This window comes from Lactuca saligna, chromosome 8, assembly GCF_052625555.1.
Source record: "Lactuca saligna cultivar CGN05327 chromosome 8, ASM5262555v1, whole genome shotgun sequence".
Lineage (NCBI taxonomy): Eukaryota > Viridiplantae > Streptophyta > Magnoliopsida > Asterales > Asteraceae > Lactuca > Lactuca saligna.
Genome location: NC_136424.1, coordinates 75431786 through 75453888, shown reverse-complemented (window position 1 = coordinate 75453888; position 22103 = coordinate 75431786).

The following is a 22103-nucleotide window of genomic DNA, read 5'->3' as shown; positions in this document are numbered from 1 at the left end:
ATTCTAAGTTTTTAAATAACGTATTTTCAAAAATAGAAAAAACATATTGTAGGTAATTATAACTTTAATAAATTTGTATTTCATATATCATAACTTTCAAACCATTGTTTAAAGGGATAATGAATTGAAAGGGTAACGTATTTTAGCTTTCGATTACATTTGGTCATTAAACTTTTTTTTTTTGATGTCGATCACATTTTGTCATTAAACTTTTTTTTTGATGTATTAACCCTTGAACTTGTTAAAATGTGTAAATGTTACCCTTATGATCGCTTTTAGCCGATCATATGGTTAAAAATGTGAACAATTTCAAATAATTCTAAATGTTATTAAGGATGAGCACAAGTAGGATATAGAGGTCCCAAAAGTGAGGATGTTGTAGTAGTTGTGTGATATACCTTTAATGTATAAGGTACTAGAAACAATAGTTAGAAATACAATAGGAGCGGCTTCAATCACAAAGAAATTGAAGGGGAAAAAAATATGGTGGCTTTATACATGTATTTAGGACATATGCGATAGTTTTCACTCCAGAATGTGGAGACGGACGTTATAGATTGTGTGAGGAAGAGAGAACATATACTTAGGACATAGGAGACAGTTTTCACTCCAGAAGATGGAGACGGTCGTTGTGAAGATAATACGATGTTAGATTTAAATGAGGTTTTTCTCTAATCAAACATCATGTCCTTGTAAAGAGAAAAACCTCATTTAAATCTAACATCATATTATCTTCACAACGATCGTCTCCATCTTCTGGAGTGAAAACCATTGCCTATATCCTGAATATATGTTCTCTCTTCCTCACATGATCTATAATAACCGTCTCTACCTTCTTGACTGAAAATTGTCGCCTATGTCCTAAATATATGTCTGAAATCACCATATATTTTTTTCTTCAGTTTCTTTGTGATTGAAGTCGCTCCTACTGTATTTCTAAGTGTTGTTTCTGGTACCTTATACAATAAAGGTATATCACACGATTACTACAACATCCTCACTTTTGTGACCTCTATATCCCGCTTGTGCTCATCCTTAATAACCTTTAGAACCATTTTTGGGGATAATGACTTGAAAGAGTAACAAACTTTCAACTTTGTTCACATTTAGTCATTGAGCTTTTTTCGTGCTTGATTTACCCTTGAATTATTTGAAATTGTTCACGTTTTACCCTTAAGACCAGCTAAAAGCGGTCAAAAGTGTAACACTTACACGTTTCAATGAGTTCAAGGGTTAATACATCATGAAAAAAAGTTTAGTGATCAAAAGTTAAAATTCATTATCCTCTCAAGTCGTTATCCCTTGTTTAAATGAATATAATATAAGTTTTTAATTAGATAAAAATACATCATTGCTAAATGAAGATTAATTTAATAAAAGACATCCTTGTTGAGGGTTAGCAAGGGACAATTTGGGAGATGGAGGTTGACGAGGGAAAGGGTCTTGAAAAGTTAATGAGGTTTGAATAGTGCTCAAACCCTAAAAGTAGGGTTTGTACATTCGTCACGTACGGTCGGCGTATGCTGAAGTACGCCCGGTGTATGCTGAAGTATGCCCAACGTATTCACTCAAACTCACCTTCTCATTTAATGAGCCAAGGGACCGAATTTCAATAAAATTCCACTTTGGGTCAAGATTGAAAATTACCTGAATAATTAATGTTACAACGTCGCCGCCTTAAGATTGTCATGTCGTGGTGGGGGGATTTCTTGTCGCACATGAACTCATAGACCGACACGGGGACTTTTGACCCACCGCATCATGGTAATTCCTTTGTCATAACGTAATAACTATAATTCACATTTTGGAACAAACACAAAAGTCGTCTGAAATTATGTCTAGTTTCTAGAAGAATTTGATCCTTGTCAATCGGAGTTACGAGTAATGAGATATGGCCAAAATATTGTCGAAGGGTCAAGCTGTCTAACAACAACCTTTTTGTATCTTTTGGTTATCCAGTCCTCCAAGTATCCATCTTTTGTTCATTTCAGTTCCTTTTCCGTGAGAGTGTCCAATTTAGCTACAAAATAGAATTTAAACATTATAAGTATCAAATATCTTCATTATTAACTAAAACGCAACATAAATGTATTAAAATAATGCCTAGAAATATGAATAAATATGGCAATATCAGGTAGCTTTGTTAGAGATGTGGTTGGTTTAGGTTGGTCTATGTTGTTTTAGCCATTTTACCCCTATGTTGGTTTGTTTACTTTGTAGTTGGGTGCCTTTGGTTGTCTCATGAGCTTATAATGATGCTTCTTTATGATGGATTGTTTTGCTCTTGTGGTGATTTAGATTGTTTTATATTGTTTAGGCTTTTTTTCCCATTTGTTGGTTTGTTTCCTTTACGGTAGGGGTTTCTCTGGTTGTCTTGTAAGCTTCTAATGCTACTTCTTTAAGATGGAATGTTTTACCCCTATGGTGTTGGTTGTCTTCATTTATGGGTTTCCTCTAAGTTTGGTTGTTGTTCCCATGTAATGATGGTTGGATTCATTGTTGTTGTTATCTCCAAGTTGTTAGATGGCTGTTTTACTTTGACCCTAGTGTACTTGGTTTATATTGTCTGCTGGTGTTTACTTTGTTGCTATAGGATCTGTTCATAATTTTACCCTTGGAGTTGCTCTGATATGTTTTTTTGTGGTTTTGTAACATATTGTTTTGGGGATAGAAGTTTTTGCCTTTTTGGTAAAACTAATTGTTTTTAAAATAAATTAAATTGAAGTGAAGTGAAGTAAATGAATAAATGAAATGAATATTTCAGAGCAATAACAATAATAACTTTTTCATTAATTTAGATAAATATATGATAATGAATTCAATGTTAAATAAGACTTTTGTAAAAAGAGGACAATTAGTGTCAACTTAGAGAAACTTGTGGTTGACCCAAGAATTTTACTAAATAAGCATCTTGGACTAGTTTAGATTAAGTTGTGGTAGAGAAGGACAAATTTTACATCAAAGAAAAATCATTATAAGTTTATGGGTCAAGTTAGCAACCATAATTGAAAGGAATTTAGAGCGAGGGGCCAAAATTAACAATTTGACCAAACTTGTAGGAAGCGTTGCAACCATTTGGTTGACATGTCATACTCACAATGCTGAATAGATTATATCAACGTGTAACATCCCGATGATAAGTTACTTCTAATTTTGACCCTATAATTTTATTATATTTTGATTATGTCTGCATGATTATTTGTATATGTTTGTTATATATTATATGTCAACATATTGTTTGGGTTGAGGTTGTACTGCTTCGTGTTTTAGGCAACACATCCTGGATCATTCCATATATGAGCTGAGGGCCGAGTAGGGTATGTTAGACTCATACTGTGGGCTCAGGAGCATTCCAGATATGAGCTGAAGACTGGGTGGTATGTCAGACTCGTAATGAGGGCTTGAGGTTATTTCAGTCTGATGACTAATTTGGTCAAGGAGCAAGCCAGCCATAACCGGTGGTCCCCAAGGGCAAGCCAGACTTATGTTGTGGGCTCACAGGTAATCCATTCTTTTACTATGGACCCACTACATATTCTTACTATATATGTGATTTGTTTATATGTTGGTACTTTGGGGGAACTCACTGATCTTTGGCTTACGACTTTTAGTTGTGGTTTCAGATACTTCGGATGATATCGGGAAGGCGAAGGCGTGGCCGTACACATCCTCTATTTTATGTACTTTTGATCTATGGGATACTCTTATATGGAACAATACTTTGTAAACATTCTATGATTTGGGGTTGTTTTAAAAAGTTTAAATTTCATGTGATTTTTATGGATGTTACACAACACTTCTTTTTCTGTTTTCTCCCCACTCTTCACCCTTTTTTCTCTAAGTGATTTCTCTTTTCCTCCCCATTCAAGAATAAAAATTCTCCACAAAATCCATGGTGTTTGATGTTTAAAATGCTAGAGTGAAGCCTTACTGAAATCCATTCAACATCTTGCAATTAGAGGTATATTTCTTTCTTTTCTCCCAAATTCATTATGGGTTTTGTTTAACTTCAAATATGAAACTCATGCTTCAATTATGTCATTCTTATGTGATTATTGTTAAGGTTTCATCCCTTGATCCTTATCTATGTTCCAACTAGTAAATAAACGTGAAATTGGTAGGATTTTATGATGTTTGATGGTTTTTCAAACCCTAAACCCCCAAATCCGAAAATTATACTCCATTTGTGTTGTTTATATGAGATTCATGTTGTAGTTTCATTCCTAAAGCTATCTCCAAGATCCAATTTGTTAATATTTGTGAGATTTTTGAGATTGGAATTATTTTGGTGGATTTTATTAACTCTGGAGGATGAAATCTGAACTTGGTGTTCCTTGTTTACTTATGAACTTGTTTTTATTCTTAGTAATTGTATTTAACTTCAATCTATGATCTATTTGTCAATTTATGACTTATGGTGAGATTACTTGATATTTGGTTCGAATCAAAATTTTCATGGTGATCTTTTGGGAAATTTAACTCTTGAGATTTATAGATTTCATTAATTTGTTTCAAGCGATGATATGAGGTTGAGTTTATGTTTTTATTATATAATTCCATTTATCTATAATCCATTCGAAAATTCTTGTATCATGGTAAGATTATAATATTTATATGACACCTCACTTGAAATTGGGATTTTCAATCTTGATGTTTATGGAACTATGGTCCATATTTGATTCATTTATTGATCTTATTTCGTATCCGGATTTCATTCTATCATTCTTGATGATTTGTATAGCAATTTATAGATGTAGTGTCATAATAGAGAATTAATGGCTTTAAAATTTATAAGAATATTGGAATTTGGTGTGGGATGATGTTTCAAGATTTAAATTTTCATAACATCCTTATTCCTTTATGAAATGGTTTTGGAGTGTTTATTGTAAGGGTGAAATCAAATAAATTGTCTTTTGTTGCAATTCCTTCTACTTTAAAGTTGTAATGTTCTTTGGCCTTTAAAATGACTTTCATAAAAAGTTTATGCGTTTCAAAGTTATTTCGAGGATATAAACCACTTAGGATCCTTTATTATGTCATTATAAGTATTTAAACATGTATTTTAAGTCTTTGGAATGATGGAAGTTGTTTTGAAGTTTTATTGATAGTTAGTTGGCTAAATGAGAAATAAATCCAAAATCCTGTTTTTCATGTTTAGTAGCCACAACGTGGCCTAGGGGAGGCCACCACACATTCCCAATTTTTTCCATTTTTATCTCTGTGATATTTTCATTTGGTTTCCTTTGGCATCATAAGGTCACCTTAGATTGTTTTTAGAGTATTTTGAGCTTAAAATTTTAAGTTGGCTCGTAGAAGGGTATTTTAGTCATTTGACACCTTGTAATGATATTAGGTGATTGATTTAGCAAGTTTGGAGCTTGAAGTGAGATAGTTTAAGTGAATAATGTGTTTGGTGTTGCAAGCTTATGACTTAAGTTGATTACACTTACCTTGGAACACATGTCCCCATAATATGAGTACGTATCTTATATGTGTTTCCCTTTTTGTGCTATATTATAAGTATGTATGTTTATCTGGATTAAGAAATGTATAAAATGTGTTATCTTCTTGATATTATGGTTTATTATTCGGGACATCATTTTTAGCTAAGGACATGCTTTTGAAAATTAATTTCCATTATTTCGTATTATGGGTACAATTGCCCTTATGGGTTTAACTGTAAGTTATCAGGAATGCACATCCCTTATTATTGATTTTGTGTTTTGAAACTATCTAACATACACTTTATTGCTAGTTGCCAGGATGGGATTATTTTAGCATTCATGAAATAATATTTTCATAAATGATTTTGGTTGATATAAAGCTTAAAACGCTTATTTTGAGAAAATAGATCCTGGCATCCTACTTGTTACATGCATGCATGTGACATCCCTAATTTTTCATGGCCAGAAAAAACCCTTTTATTTATTCTTATTTTAAAAATAGATTAGTGCAAAATTCCTTTAGGATAGATTCCCTTACTCAGTGACCCTTTAGGATAGATTCCCTGAGTAAACAATACTGCCTTGCGGATTCCTTGGCAATATATGTTAAAAAGGCACCCATGAAAGTGAATGAAATACCCCCATGTATAGTTCATTTATACCTACAGGCCGTAGTCATGTCCGTATGTGGTCTTTCAACATCTACAGGTTAGAGACCTTTCCATATATGTGTTGTTAACACCTGCAGGTCATAGACCTGCCCATGTAAGTTTCTTTAACACCTACAGGTTGTAAACTATATGTTTACGACTTAAAAAAATCTATAGGATTGCAAGCAAGCCCATGTTTGCCCAATTTGTCTATAATAGTGTGTGGTTGTCACCTAAATTCTATTAGATGACTTATTCATTAGTTGCTGGTGGATTTATAGGCTTTATGGGGTTTCCTCGTGATGTTTCTGTAGTTAGGTAACTTTGTTAGAGATGTGGTTGGTTTAGATTGATTTATGTTGTTTTGTCCATTTTCCCCCTCTATTGGTATGTTGCCTTTGTAGTCGGGGTGTCATTGGTTGTCTTATGAGCTTTTAATGATGCTTCTTTATAATGGATTGTTTTGCTCTTGTGGTGATTTAGATTGCTTTATGTTGTTTTAGCTTTTTTTTTCCTTTTTTGGTTTGTTCCCTTTATGGTATGAGTGTTTCTGGTTGTCTTGTAACCTTCTAATGGTACTTCTTTTAGATGGAATGTTTTACCCCTGCGGTGTTGGTTGTCTTCATTTATGGGTTTACTCTAAGTTGGGTTGTTGTTCTGCCTGTGATGATGGTTGGATTCATTGTTGTTGTTGGCTTTTTTACTTAACCCTAGTGTACTTGTTTATATTGTTTGCTGGTGTTTACTTCCTTGCTATGGGATTTGTTGGCAATTTTATCTATAGAGTTTCTCCTAATATTTTTATTGGTGCTTTTTGTAACATCTTGTTTTAGGGATATAAGTTTTGGGATTTTTGGTAAACTAATTATTTTAAAATAAAATAAAATAAATCGAAGTGAAGTAAATCAATAAAGGAAATGGATATTTCAGAACAATAAAAATAATAACTGTTTCATTAATTTAAATAAATATAGGATAAAGAATTTGTTGTTAAATAAGGCTTTTGAAAAAAGGGGACCAATAGTGTCAACTTAGAGTAACGTGTGGTTGATACAAGAATTTGACTAAATAAGCATCTCGGACTAGTTTTTATTAAGTTATGGTAGAGAAGGACGAATTTTACATTAAAGAAAAATCATTATAAGTTTGTGGGCCAAGTTAGGAACCATAACTGAAAGGAATTTAGAGCGAGGGACCAAAATTGACAATTTGACCAAACCTATAGGACACGTTAAGCACATTTGGCCGACATTTTGTACTCACGACGCTGAACATATTATATCAATGCTTATTTTTCTGTTTTCTACCCATTCTTCACCCCTTTTCTTCTCCAAGGGATTTCTCCTTTCTTCCCTACTCAAGAACGAACTTTCTCCACAAAATCCATGGTGTTTGATGTTTAGAATGCTAGATGGAAGCCTTAGAGAAATCCATTCAACATCTTGCAACTAGAGGTATGTTTCTTTCTTTTCTCCCAAATTCATTATGGTTTTTTTTTTTAACTTCATATCTAAAACCCATACTTCAATTGTGTCATTCTTATGAGATTATTGTTAAGGTTTCATCCCTTGATCCTTATATGTGTTCTAATTAGTAAATAGATGTGAGATTGGTAGGATTTGGGGATGCTTGATGGTTTTTCAAACCCTAAACCTCCAAATCCGAAAATTATACTGCATTTGTGTTGTTTATATGAGATTTATGTTGTAGTTTCATTCCTTAATCCATCTACAAGATCCAATTTGTTAATAATTGTGAGATTTTTTTAGATTGGAATTAAATTGGTTGATTTTCTTAACCCTAGAGGATGAAATCTAAACTTGGTGTTCCTTGTCTATTTATGAACATGTTTTATGCTTAATAATTGTATTTAACTTCAATCTATTATTTATTTGTCAATTTGTGACTTATGGTGAGATTACTAGATGTGTGGTTCGGATCTAGATTTCCATGGTGATCTTTTGGGAAATTGAACTCTTGAGGCTTATAGATTTCATTAATGGTTCCACGCAATGACATGAGGTTGAGTTTATGTTTTGATTATATAATTCCATTCTAATCTATAATCCATTCGACAATCCTTGTTTCATGGTAAGATTATGATATTTATGCGACGCCTTAGTTGAAATTGGAATTATCAATCTTGGTGCTTATGGAACTATGGTCCATGTTTTTATTCATTCATTGATCTCAGTTTGTATCCATATTACATTCTATCAACCTTGATGATTTGTATAACAATGTATAGATCTAAAGTCATAATAGAGAATTAATGGTTTTAAAATTTATAAGAATATTGGAATTTGGTGTTGGATAATGTTTCAAGCTTTAAATTTTCATAACATCCTTATTCTTTTATGAAATGGTTTTGGAGTGTTTATTGTAAGGGTGAAATCAAATAAATTGTCTTTTTTTGCGATTCCTTCAATTTTAAAGTTTTGATGTTCTTTGGCCTTTAAAATGATATTTATAAAAAAGTCTATGCGTTTCAAAGTTAGTTCAAGGATATGAACCACTTGGGGTTCCTTTATTTTGCCATTGGAAGTATTTAAACATGTATTTTAAGTTTTTATATTATTGTAGTTGTTTTGAAGTTTTATTGAAAGTTGGTTGGCTAAATGTGAAATAAATCCAAAATGATGTTTTTCATGTTCGGTAGCAACGATGCGGCCTAGGAGAGGCCACGACACGTTCCATCTTTGTTCATTTTTATATTTTTAAATTTTGTGTTGAGCCTAGATGACTCATTTGGTCTCCTTTGGCATCATAAATTCACCTTAGATTGTTTCTTGAGTAGTTTGAGCTTAAAATGTTAAGTTGGCCCGTAGAAGGGTATTTTAGTCATTTGACACCTTGTAATGATATTTGATGATTGATTTGGGAAGTTTGGAGCTTGAAGTGAGATAGTTTAAGTGAATAATGTGTTTGGTATTGCAAGTTTATGACTTAAGGTGAGTACACTTACCTTGGAACACTTGGCCCTATAATATGAGTACGTATCTTATATGTGTTTCCCTTTTTGTGCGATATTATAAGTAAGTATATTTATCTAGATTAAGAAATGTGTAAAATATGTTATTTTTGTTGATGTTATCATTTATTATTCAAGGACATCCTTTTTAGCTCAGGACATGCATTTGAAAATGAATTTCGATTATAGGGGCTAAACTTACTATTCGGTATTATGGGTACAAATGCCCTAATGGTTTTAACTACAAGTTACCAGGAATTGACATCCCTTATTATTGGTTTTGTGTTTTGAAACTATCTAACATACACTAGATTGCTTGTTGTCCATATGCGGATTATTAGAACATTCATGAAATAATATCTTCAAAAATGATTTTGGTTGGTATAAATCTAAAAACACTAATTTTGCGAAAATAGATTTTGGCATCCTACTTGTTACATGCATGCATGTGACATCCCTAATTTTTCATGGCCAGAAAAGACCTTGTATTTATGCTTATTTTAAAAACATATTAGTGCGAAATTTGTACCATAAAAGTATTTCTGAAGAAATGTTGTTCATTGATTAATAAAACTTGGGATGCATAATTGTTAAAGAAACATAAGCATAAGCATTGACAGGCCTTACAGTAATTACACTAGTGGCATGCATACTCCTTTAATCCCTCAACAAATCATTACACTAATATCTAAGTGCATTTGTATCGCTACATGTGATACAATGAAACTAAGTGTGTCAGGATGGGAAACCAGGTGAGTACATAGGGTTTTCAACCCACAATATTATAATTTAAATTCTTTAAATGTATATTCCATACCAAACAATTAACCTAAATTACCCAAATTAGTGGTTGTGTGTGTATTAGATACTTTCATAGAGCCACCAAGACTGCCAGTCAACTTGACTGGAGAGTCCCTTTGAGGTGATTCGAAGCCAATATTTGTAGTTCGAATAGGATATTGATTACTACCTTCTTCGAAATCAATTTCCTAAACAACTTCTTTAAGAGTATCTTCTAATTGCTTCTTCTTCGTAATCTTCTTTACCATGGCATGTGCTCTTCATTTCTTTAAAGTAGGAGAAACATGAGCAGGAATTTCGCGAATGTTCACACCCCTTCCATTGAATCGTGATTTGCGAATCTTCTTAATTTTGGAAACAGAACCCTCATTTGGTGAAGATAGAGGCTCCTAGGGAATGCTCAGGGGAATGACGAGGTCTGTGTGCAGGCTTATTTGTTCATTTAAGAACACTTGTTTTCGAAGGATCCACTTCTTTTTGAACATCTTTAGAAACAGGATCTTGAACTTACTTCAAAACCTCTTTTTCAACTATCATAGGAACAAACTTAGGGTATGCAGCCTTCGCAGATTTCTTGGAACCTTTACCACGTTTCAAAGTACCTTTGATTCCTTTGGGCAACAAAACCCCTATTTATGCATCAGGTGTGATTGAAGATATATAAGCAACAAGAACAAGATTAATTGGATCCACCTTCCAAAGCATGGCATCAGGAATTCGTGCCACCATTGGAGACAACTTAGGATCATCTTCAATAGTTTTAGGATATTGATAGACAGAGAACTCCGCTTTCGCATCATCTGTTGGTACCATGATACCTTCCTTCTCATATACATCTTGGAGAATTAAACTCCAATATCTGGCATAAGAAACACCATTCTCAACGTTGGTGTGTGAGATACTTTCTCCGAACTCCTCCTATAATTGAGTAGCATAATCAACATTCAGATCATAATATCGCCCAGTAATCATGGCATATATATCTAATTTTTATTTATCAAGACCAACACCGCGACCTGTTAAACAGCGAAAAAATATCCCAAACATGAAGTTCCATATATACGGTAATGAAGACTTCTTGAACTGAATGATGTCGGTGAGTGGGGGTTGATGACCCATCTCATTGAACATATGAACCACCTGTTCATTTGTAATCTTGTAAAATGGACTAGTATTGGGAACCTTTAGGATTTGAGAAAACTGCTTCTTCATGAGTTTATACTTCTTGTCATTGGTAAGTTGAAACGTTACCACTTTGGATGACTTGTTGAACACCACTGTAGAACCTGCCAAGGACAACCATGTCATGGGCACGGAGAAAGAAGTAGACATAACAGTTAAGAGAATGGAATGATTGAGGGCAACAATCAACATCTTCAATTCTTCTGGGTATCTCAAAACATTAGCTGAACCTGATAATTTGAATTTGAAATCTTCAAAATCGATTGCGATGTTACGTCTTCTATTGTGTTAGATTGATCAACATGACCAAGTTGTGCCACCATTGTTAGGGTTTGGGAGAACTGCTTTGAAGTAATAAGTAGATGAAAAGAAGATACGGGGAAAAATTAAACCAAATTGGTTAAAGGTTGAATTTCAGTTCACCAAATGCCTTTTATACTCAATGTAGCTTTTTGAATTTGAAACGGTCACCAATGAGAATATGTCACGTAGAGTCTTGGATAGTGGACCCGTCGCCATAAAAGTCGCCATGTCTGAAAAGTAATGAGCACTTTTTCCTGGAAAACCATGAAGCAAAAAACCATCACATCCATCAAACTATTTGTTTGCCCTAAGAGGATATGAACCGACACTTGACTTTCGTTTCAAGGTAGGGCTCATTCGCTTTTGGGATGAGAAGCAAAATAATAGCCAGACTTGTGAAATCTAGGTTTAAGTTGGTATTACCCAAGAACTCAAGGATTTATGTGCAAATGTGTGCCAAATATATATCGGGAACCAAGATTAAAAAAAAATGTGCGAATAGTGACATCAAATAAGCATTCAATGTAAAAGCAGATGGATCCTATGCAAAGATCACTTCATTCAATATCAAGAGAGATATTGAATTGCTTGTGTGGTATCCTGTGAATTACAGTCAACTACTTGTAAATGAGTATCGAATGGATTCTTTTACTTAGGCTTCGAAGGTAGGCTAAATTTTGGTCATAACCACAACTTAACATAAGTGTGAGTTAAATGATCAAAATGACCTGTATAGCTAATAAGGGACAAGTGAAGGTGAGATAAAGTTGTAATGTGACAAAGATACGAATTGATATTTAGATGGAAATCATATTCCAAAAAAATAAGTACTAGATCTTGTTGGGCAAAAATGTCTTAGGTAAAGAACATTTTATCAAGACCATGCATAGCAAAAGGAATACGATTTTGAATATCGAAGAAGGTACTGAAACAAATGTTTTGAGAAAATAATGAAATAAAATTCACCGTCAATCCCTTGATAAGTTGGGAATGTTAGGTTTCACCCTCATCACAGACTCATGAATCAAGATCATAAACACAGCCTTGTGCAGTATCTACATTCTGATTGGTTTGTATCATAAATGTCGAGGATACGCAAGTGAAGTTTGTGAATCGTGAAGGACTACATTGGTGAAAAATATTGGTTAAGAAACATAGTGTACCTCTGCGAATGATATGGACATAGTAGAAATCTCTTAACTCCAAATGAGAAAAGAAAGGTAGCTTGTTGACTAATGTGAATATATCCTTATTGGGAAGGAACCCTCGTAGTGAGTGATCCATTAAGGATTCGAAACACATTAAATATATGAGGCTTAGGTTAACATACAACAACATGCTTTTAGGGACACCTAACTAGTGCAAAGATTCAAAATTATACATGCACCCATTCACAAAGCAATATCCACCATAATATGTCGATTAAAAACTACAAGAAAATCATTAAACACACAAAACAACACTATATATACATATATATATATATATATATATATATATATATATATATATATATATGGATTTTTTTTTTTGAAATGGAAAAGACAAAAAATCAGAAAATCTTTTTGGTATTTTTGGTTTATAAAAAAAATGTTACCAGATATGCGAAGTGAAAAGTATCAACGTCCATACACGGTACTTTGAAACAACAAGTCTTCTCAGACAATAAAGTAGGATCTGGACCATTCCGAAAGATTTCGAAAGCGAAGGGGGTTGAACACTGAATAGTGAATAGTAACTTCGAAATCGTTCAACGATATTTCGACTCTTCGAAGTTCACGATGAGCACAAGCTTGGAACAACATTTGCATCGGTCATTCCCAATCCAGACAAGATCCTTAAAAAAGATTTCTCATCCAAAGGCTTTGTAAAAATTGTTGGATTAGTGTCTAAGTCCATAACTATTTTGGTATGAACTTGACTCGATTGTGTATGGTCCTTTTGGGTTGCCTTCACCAAAGCAACTTGATAGGATGAATTATGGAGAGAAAGGATTAAATATGATTTATTAATATATTATGGGAATAATATATTAAAGCAGAAATCATATTGTTTAATTAATATTAGTCAAGAATTAATAGATAATTAATTTTGTGGCTAAAAGAGATTAATTAAACTCAAGGGACTGGAATTGTAATTATAAGATAATTGCAATTGAGCTATGGATTGCCTTATATTATAAGGTTGGACGAATTCCATGGGGAAACCCATTGGAAATCGTCCAAGGCCTTTAAGAAAGGAATTCATGGGTTGCTTAGGGCTTAAGCAATCAGATTAGGGTTTCCTAGTTTAAATCCCTAATAGCCTACATGTATAAATAGCACCCTTAAGCCCCAAAAACGTGTTGAACTGGTTCTCTAGGGTTTCGGATGATTTTGGGCAGCCTCCTTCTCTTCTCCTCTTCATCCTCTTGCTCTTGGTGTTTGTGAACCATTAGAGGAGTGACATTTGTGACTCTAAGCTTTTTAAAGTCATTACAAAGAGGAATTGTGTAACAACGCAAATTTTCAAATAAAATTTTCATTTAAAACAAAGTGATTTCATTCAACCAATAGTATTTATTTCATGTTTCATATCAAATACATATATAAAATCCCCAAGATCTCAATTAGCAGCAGTGTGTATGCATCATGCCGGCGCCTTCCCACGGTCCTCGCTAGTACCTGAAACACATACATAACAACTTGTAAGCATAAATGCTTAGTGAGTTCCCCAGTATACCACTACACATATACGCCTTTCCAGGCCCGAACCTTACGGTCCACGGTACAACGCCTTCCGGCCAATGAGATAATCGCCTTCCGGCCCATAATATTTTGCCTTCCGGCCCGTAACATATTGCCTTCCGGCCCATGAACATATGCAACACATAGTACAATTACTTAAACACATATAGCACATATATCATATATCATACCTGACCTTTCTGTCACATAATACTTTGCCTTCCGGCCCATAGAACATACATAGCATGCATAGCAACTACCTTTTCAATTATAGCATATATATAACACATAACATATTCGACCTTCCGGTCACACATAGATACCCTTCCGGGTACAGTATAGTGAGAAGACTCACCTCGTGGTAATGTAAGCTATCAACTCTTGAAACTACTCGCACTCGATCCGCCGATCTGCAGACTTTCTATAATACCATATACCCTTATTAATACTCTTATCATTCAAGACAACTGACCCTAAGAATTTACATGCAGGTCAACTCTGGTTAACGGTCAACTTGACCGGACTCGTCAAGTGCAAAGGCGACTCGGCGAGTCTAGACGTCCTCCCCAATTTTCCCTGTTGTTCCCCTTTCTACTCGTCGAGTATCCCTCTTGACTCGACGAGGTCCTCGTGGAAGAATCACGGGGCCACCCCAACTCCACTCGCCGAGTCTGAAGAACAACTCGGCGAGTCCCAGTTAATCTTCAAGCTACTCGCCGAGTCTGCTCATCCGACTCGGCGAGTCCATGCCATGCAGTCGATCAACTGCTTCCTGAAACATGTATGGTCCCGAAATACACACTCATGGGACTATCTGGACCTCTAAACATCCTATTACTGGGGTATAAACACTTGGGTAACAACATAATAATCCATCTAATCATCAAATGGGTTCTATAAACCCTAACTTCATATACACATCAATCACAGAAGAACGAAATCCGAGATATTACCTGATTGATGCACTTTCTGTGTCCCCAAATCCTCAGAACGTGATTCTCTTGCTGTTCCTTTAGCTAAACCTTCCTCTTCCTTGCACACAACTCTTCCAAACCCAACAATGGTCTTCAATCCTTGCTCCAGATGCACACAATCGTTCTAGGGTTCTTCTCAATAAGCAAAAACGAACAATGACGGCCTAAGAGGCGTTATATACGATCCAAACCAGACGGCTAGGGTTTCTGCTGAACAGCGTCGACTCGCCGAGTCCATATCTGGACTCGTCGAGTCCAGTCGCGAACCCGCGACCAAGCCTGTGGTCCTACTCGGCGAGTCAGGCACCAACTCGCCGAGTCCCCTCCTAAAATGCCCCAAAAATAGTTTTAAAGCAATACCTGAAATTCCGGGCTGTTACAAATTGTGATTGTTATTGCTACATAACAATCAAGGTAATATCTTAAACCCATTATTATGTTAATATCGATTACCATATGCTAGAATTAGGGTTTATAGTCTTGGATAAATTGCATGTATAATACAGAAACCTATATCCAAGCATTAGGGTTTGTATGAGCACATAGGATGTTCTTATGACCAAAACCCATCAGTGATATCAGAGCCTTGATTGGTTTCTATTGTATTGATGCATTATGTAGCTGAAAATCGAAATCTGGCTTACTGTTCCACCTGACTCGGCAAGTCACTACTTAGACTCGGCGAGTCAGCCCTACTCGGCGAGTTCCAGAGTGTGACTCGGTGAGTCGGAGCGTCAGACAGAGGAAATTTCAGATTTTGTTGTTGTTTTGCTTAAGGATAATTACCATATTCGTTCTAAACCTATAAAATACGAATTTTATTGTTTCCTAAAGAATATCCTTGCCAAAACACAAGATAATTACCAATTGATTAGATAATAACTTCCTTGTATGATAAAGGTTGGATTATTTGTATTAATTGGGTAACTTATTTTGCAAGAAATTTAAATTAGATCAAATATAGATAATGATGAAATAATTGTTTAATTTATATTATTTGTTATTTGATCCTTGTGTAATCAAAAGTTTCAATTTTTCCCCTTTAGGTTTTATAATTTGAATTTGAACTCAAAAGTTTTGGTTCTAAAATTTAAATAGTTAAAACCCTAATGTTTTGAAATGTTTCAAAACTTGCCCTCAAGTTTTTGGAATTTAAAAGTTGATTAAAAGTTTAATTTAGAAATGTTAAATTCTAAAACCCTAGTATTGTTTTGAAAAGTTCAAATCACACCCTTATGGTTTTATTAATTAACTAAGGCGTATAATTAAAAGAGGTTTAATAAATCCATAAAAGTTTTGGTTTACATTTAATTGAATTAAAAGTATAATCGTTAAATTTGACCACCTAGTATTTTAAAAGTGTAAAATACACCCTATACTATATATAACATTAAAAGTCTAACATTTTATATATATATATATATATATATATATATATATATATATATATATATATGTGTGTGTGTGTGTGTGTGTGTGTGTGTGTATGAGTAAAAGTCAGTCTTACCGTTAGTAACCCTCATTCACGAAGCTGGTCTATAAGGGGTGTTTAAGGAAATTGCCTATAAAATGGCGATTGAATGGGTATCTACTATTACCCACCGCACTCTTGAATAGTGGAGGGTCGTTAGTCGAACGGGTAGGATAGGACAAAACCTTCCATTATAAGTATAATGAAGTACAAAAGTAACTAAATGTTTTACAAATTCCCAATCTTAGTTACTTAGGCAAAAGTGAATTGATGAAATTCCATGAAATTACACTTTCTGCCCTTGCGAAGATGTTAGTGGAGCGTGTGTGGTTTACCGGCACACTAAATGGTTCTAAGCAAAGGTAGAAAAGGGTGACTCAATGTTTGTCATAGTTTGTTGGAGCGTGTGTGGTTTACCGGCACATCGAATAGGTAACTGTAACATGTGAGGGCACCATGTAAGTTTGCATGGTTATTCACACCCGCTTTGTGATCCTCGGCATCCCAGTCACAAACAAGAGGGGCACATCGAGATTTAAACATGCCATTGAAATGTTCAATGAATCTCAAAGGATCTAGGACTTTTCATAGATTTAAAACTTCAATTTCTTTTTCGTTTTTCATGGTGGAAAATTAGTGAATCGTCATTCACTTACCTTCAAATATTCTGCAACTAGATTACGGCATCCCTTTTCTAGGTTGTAGCGTATTGTGTTGGGTCCTAACCTTAATATCTCATTTGGGTGATTTATAAAGGACTCAATCTATCAACTAAGTTGAATTTATGTTTTCTCCCGTTTTGTAGATGTCAAAGTTCGACAACTATGGTCTTCCCAAATCCCGTGGAACAAGCTTTCCACATGAAGATGATATTCCACGATTCGATCGAGGAACAAGAAATCATGCTTCACTTCCTCCTCCTCCTCCCATTGTTCTCCCTAACCCACAAGATCGAAGAATTGAAAGGTTAAATGTCACTAAAGCCCTATTGGAAATGAAACATGAAGATGGTAAACCCGTGTGTGCCCACGTTCTAGGAATGAAATCACACATTGATAGGTTGAGAATGTTGGGTGTGTCATTCCCGGATAAGTTGGTTGTGAACTGGGTTCTGCAGTCACTTCTCGAATCATATAATGAGTTCAAAAGAAAATATTATATGATGGATCATGACGAAAGCCTCATTGACCTAACTTACATGCTCATTGCTGCGGAATCAGAAATGATTTGGCAAAGCAATGTAGCGTATTTGTTGGGAAAGTCAACCAACCATGCTTCTGAGGACGTTCTAGGAGAACCGACCTGCGTTTTCTGCCAAGAGAAAGGGCGTTGGATACAATTCTGCCCTAAGAGCCTGAAGAGTCTAGAAGATGGGAGAGTCAAAGAGTATGGTTGTACTTCAGGCAAAATCCAATATCTAACTCGATTATGTTCCTATTCGTTGATTCTTAATACATAATGTGATAAGATTGCATTTGAATGTTTTTCAGGAACGATGAAAAGAGAGGAAGCTTGATGAAATAGAAAGATGAATCTAATCACGAAGACATGGATTCGAAGATTAGATTTTGAGCTTAGATAGAGTTGTTAGAAATATTTATTACATAGTTTTTCAGTTGATTTTGCATTGTAAGGACAAATGTTTTCCGCTGCTTTTATAAATAAAATAAATTTTGTTTAACGTGTTTATTTATTTATTTCCTTGCAATGAAATCGGTATGAACAATTGATGTTCGTATATTTACAACAAATGGATGTGATTCTTGATTATGTTGTTTGTGGAAATATCGAGAATTTACCAAATAGGGAAAGTTTCTCATCGCCCAAGTTTCTATTGGATAGAGATATGGAATTGTACAACAAGAATTGTATGATGAATGAATAAACTTTCACATTTGGAAATTAGACTAATTCGTTGACAAAGTGTCAAGTGAAGGACTAGGAGATCGAGTACACAAGGTTATGTGTTGATCAAGTCCACCACAAGAGTAACAAAGATATTCGTCATGATTTACTAAAAGTGTAGCAAATATGATTACACTTATAAGATTAAGTGTAATTCTGAATTGATTGTAAAAGTTTAAATCAATGAGTAGAACGAATAAGAAGAATCAAGTAGGCAGAAAGATAAAAGTTTCTCTATTCTAAGAAGAAGGGAGAGTACTTTTTATTATGTTTTATGATAAGTATTAATGATTAAGAACCATATCTCAATTGATCCTCTAAGTAAGTCTTAGTACAATTGTATGTCTAAGAAGAGGTATCAAGAATTGAAGAAATGGTTAAATCAAGAAGTCAATCATACTTCGTTTCCAAAACAAGTCTTAGAGTTAAGATTGTGACATTGAGTAAAAAGAAGGTTTATAACATTCATCAAATGAGGCAAGTTGTGACGTCTTGGATAAGACAAAGACCAACTAAGACCTATTTATCAAGTGTTTTGATAAAAACTACACTAACTCTTGAATATTTGTCAAGAAATGATTTATTGACAAGAGAGTCTTATATGTCAAGGAGTCAGTGGGAGTCTCAATGGTCTTGAAATATTTCAAGAACAAATCAAAATAAACCTTATCGATCATCACTAGCACACGACTTGAGATTTACAAACCTATCGTGTTGACACTATCTTGTTTCTGTGTCGTTCCAGTTGAGTTAACTATGCATATGAGCCATACGAATTCTCATTTAAATGCATAAAAGGCAAGGACCTTGATCAATGAAAAGTACATTGACATGAAAGGGTGAGCTGCTTAACTGCTTGGAAGACATGGTGGGCAGCCGTGTTACCATAAGGTAAGAAATCAAGATTGAGAATGTTCGGTCCATATGAGTTTGGATTTGTCGCAAACTTTGGTTTTGACAAATTCACATGGATAGGAACACACACATACACCATTAAATCTAAGTGTCATAAGATTCCCTCCTTCATGAAAATGACTGTGAGGAAATGCTTTCACTAAGAGAGATTTTAAGAAGACAGCAATTGTAAAATTGTATTCTCGAATTCGATTATGGTTACGGTATCCCTTTCCATGGTTCGAATTGTGAAATTTAGCAATTAGTCTGAACTGTTTAAGACACACATATGAGTTGTCTTGGATAAAGGTGTATGAGATTAAGAAGCTTAGATAAAAGATAATCAAAGCATTAAGTATTAGAAACATGAGCTTAAGAAATTCAATAGGTATTGTTTTTCTGAAAGTTAAGCTGTTTCTGAATACATGTCAAAGCTAGTGGGAGCATAAATGTTATGATTGTATGATTATTAAGGCAAGTATTGCAAGTTAGCGATGTTAATTATAGAAAACAAGAGTCATACCTTGCAAAGTTGTAAGGGTTGAATAGTTGTTTTGCTATAATTAAGGGAGAGAATATTATGCTTCATTTCAAAACTAAAGGCTTCGGTTGTGGAATGTTAATAAATTTAGTCAAGGATACATAGTGTGTTCTTAAATTTCGATTATGATTACGGGATTCCTCTTCATAATTCGAATTGTGAGAACATGGTACATAGAATATTATGGCAGAAGATTGATAAAGTATCAAATCTTTTTGTAAGACATTATGAATCGTGTCCCATACACTTCAGGTATAGGATTGATTGCAAATACTATAATATTTGACCATTCTAAAATTTTTCAAATGTCTAGCGCATTTTGAGGGAAAAAGGACAAGAATCGGTTTTGACTAAGATAATTAAACAACTATCAAAGGACAATCCAAAGTTCGACGAGGGTTGGTCGCTTGTGACTAGTTGGAAGTCTAGTATTGGATGGAGTATATCGACATTATTATGAATAGATAAGATTCTATTAAGAATAAGTTGTCATATGGTAAGTATGGAAAGGTTTCCATATTAGGAGTTAGATATTGAGAATCTATGTCTAGATTAGAAACTTTATGCAAAAGGAAGTTCAAAGAAAAGTACTTTGAGTGAGAGAAATCACATATATGGAATTGTCTTGAAACAATCCCTGATAGAGGAATATGTAATTTCATTGGCAATAGTCATTGTGACTTTAGTGCAATGACATTACGAAAGGATCATTGCATAAAATGTTAGTATCTAACATATTCTATAAGTGGCAAGAATTTGATATTCTATCACTTGTGGAAAGGATTAGGACTTGTGAAATGAGTATGATTGGAAATGTGTTCATTTGATCTATTTCACAAAAGTAAGAACCATAGGTAAACATTGTGTGCATGCTGAGAGCATGGGACAAGTGTTGTAATTCAAGTAGGAAGTTGATTACCCGAAACAACAAATAATGAGTAATCGATATGGTGATAAATAAAAGGTGTCTTACTTACACTCAAAGGATTGAGGCCATATAAGATTAGTATTATTCTTGTGTTTCACTTTGCATGTTTTGACTTCCCGAACAATTTTATTGGTTTAGAACAGTAAAATTATTCGAACGGGCCACAGTCGTTCATATTCTTGAAACCAAGATGTGTGAGTTATATCTTGCAAATCGGTTGCACATTGATAATATGTAAACGCACCACTAACTTGGTATCATAAAACATATTGTTGTGTGTTATTCGATAAGTGAGTGCAAGTGAGCATTGAATCAAAGTTTATCCGTTAATTTATCCAAAGAAGGATAAAAGCGATATCTTTGGGCGCCTCGATGATTTAGTGATGACAAACGTAAATGCTCGGCCGGGCTAGGGCTAATTTGATTTGTTCAATTAGTCAGTCGTTATAAATCGCAAGTCGAGAAATGGTACAGAGAGAATGACTAGAAATCATGTCTTATACGATATCTAGAATGGAGGAATATATGATCCCTTATCTAAAGGACACGCGTATCTGATAGGATCAGAGTTGACAGCGGCTTTAGAAAGCTACGATTGCAGATCAGGATCTGAAGTCATACGCAGAATAGTTATTAGACTTATCCAAGTGGGAGACTGTTGGATTAGTGTTTAAGTCCATAACTATTTTGGTATGAACTTGACCCGATGGTGCATGGTCCTTTTGGGTTGCCTTCACCAAAGCAACTTGATAGGATGAATTATGGAGAGAAATGATTAAATATGATTTATTAATATATTATGGGAATAATATATTAAAGGAGAAATCATATTGTTTAATTAATATTAGTCAAGAATTAATATATAATTAATTTTGTGGCTAAAAGAGATTAATTAAACTCAAGGGACTGGAATTGTAATTATAAGATAATTGCAATTGGGCTATGGATTGCCTTATATTATAAGGTTGGACGAATTCCATGGGGAAACCCATTGGAAATCGTCCAAGGCCTTTAAGAAAGGAATCCATGGGCTGCTTAGGGCTTAAGCAGTCAGATTAGGGTTTCTTAGTTTAAATCCCTAATAGCCTACATGTATAAATAGCACCATTAAGCCCCAAAAACGTGGTGAACTGGTTCTCTAGGGTTTTGGACGATTTTGGGCAGCCTCCTTCTCTTCTCCTCTTCATCCTCTTGGCCTTGGTGTTTGTGAACCATTAGAGGAGTGACATTTGTGACTCTAAGCTTTCTAAAGTCATTACAAGGAGGAATTGTGATTGTTATTGCTACATAACAATCAAGGTAATATCTTAAAC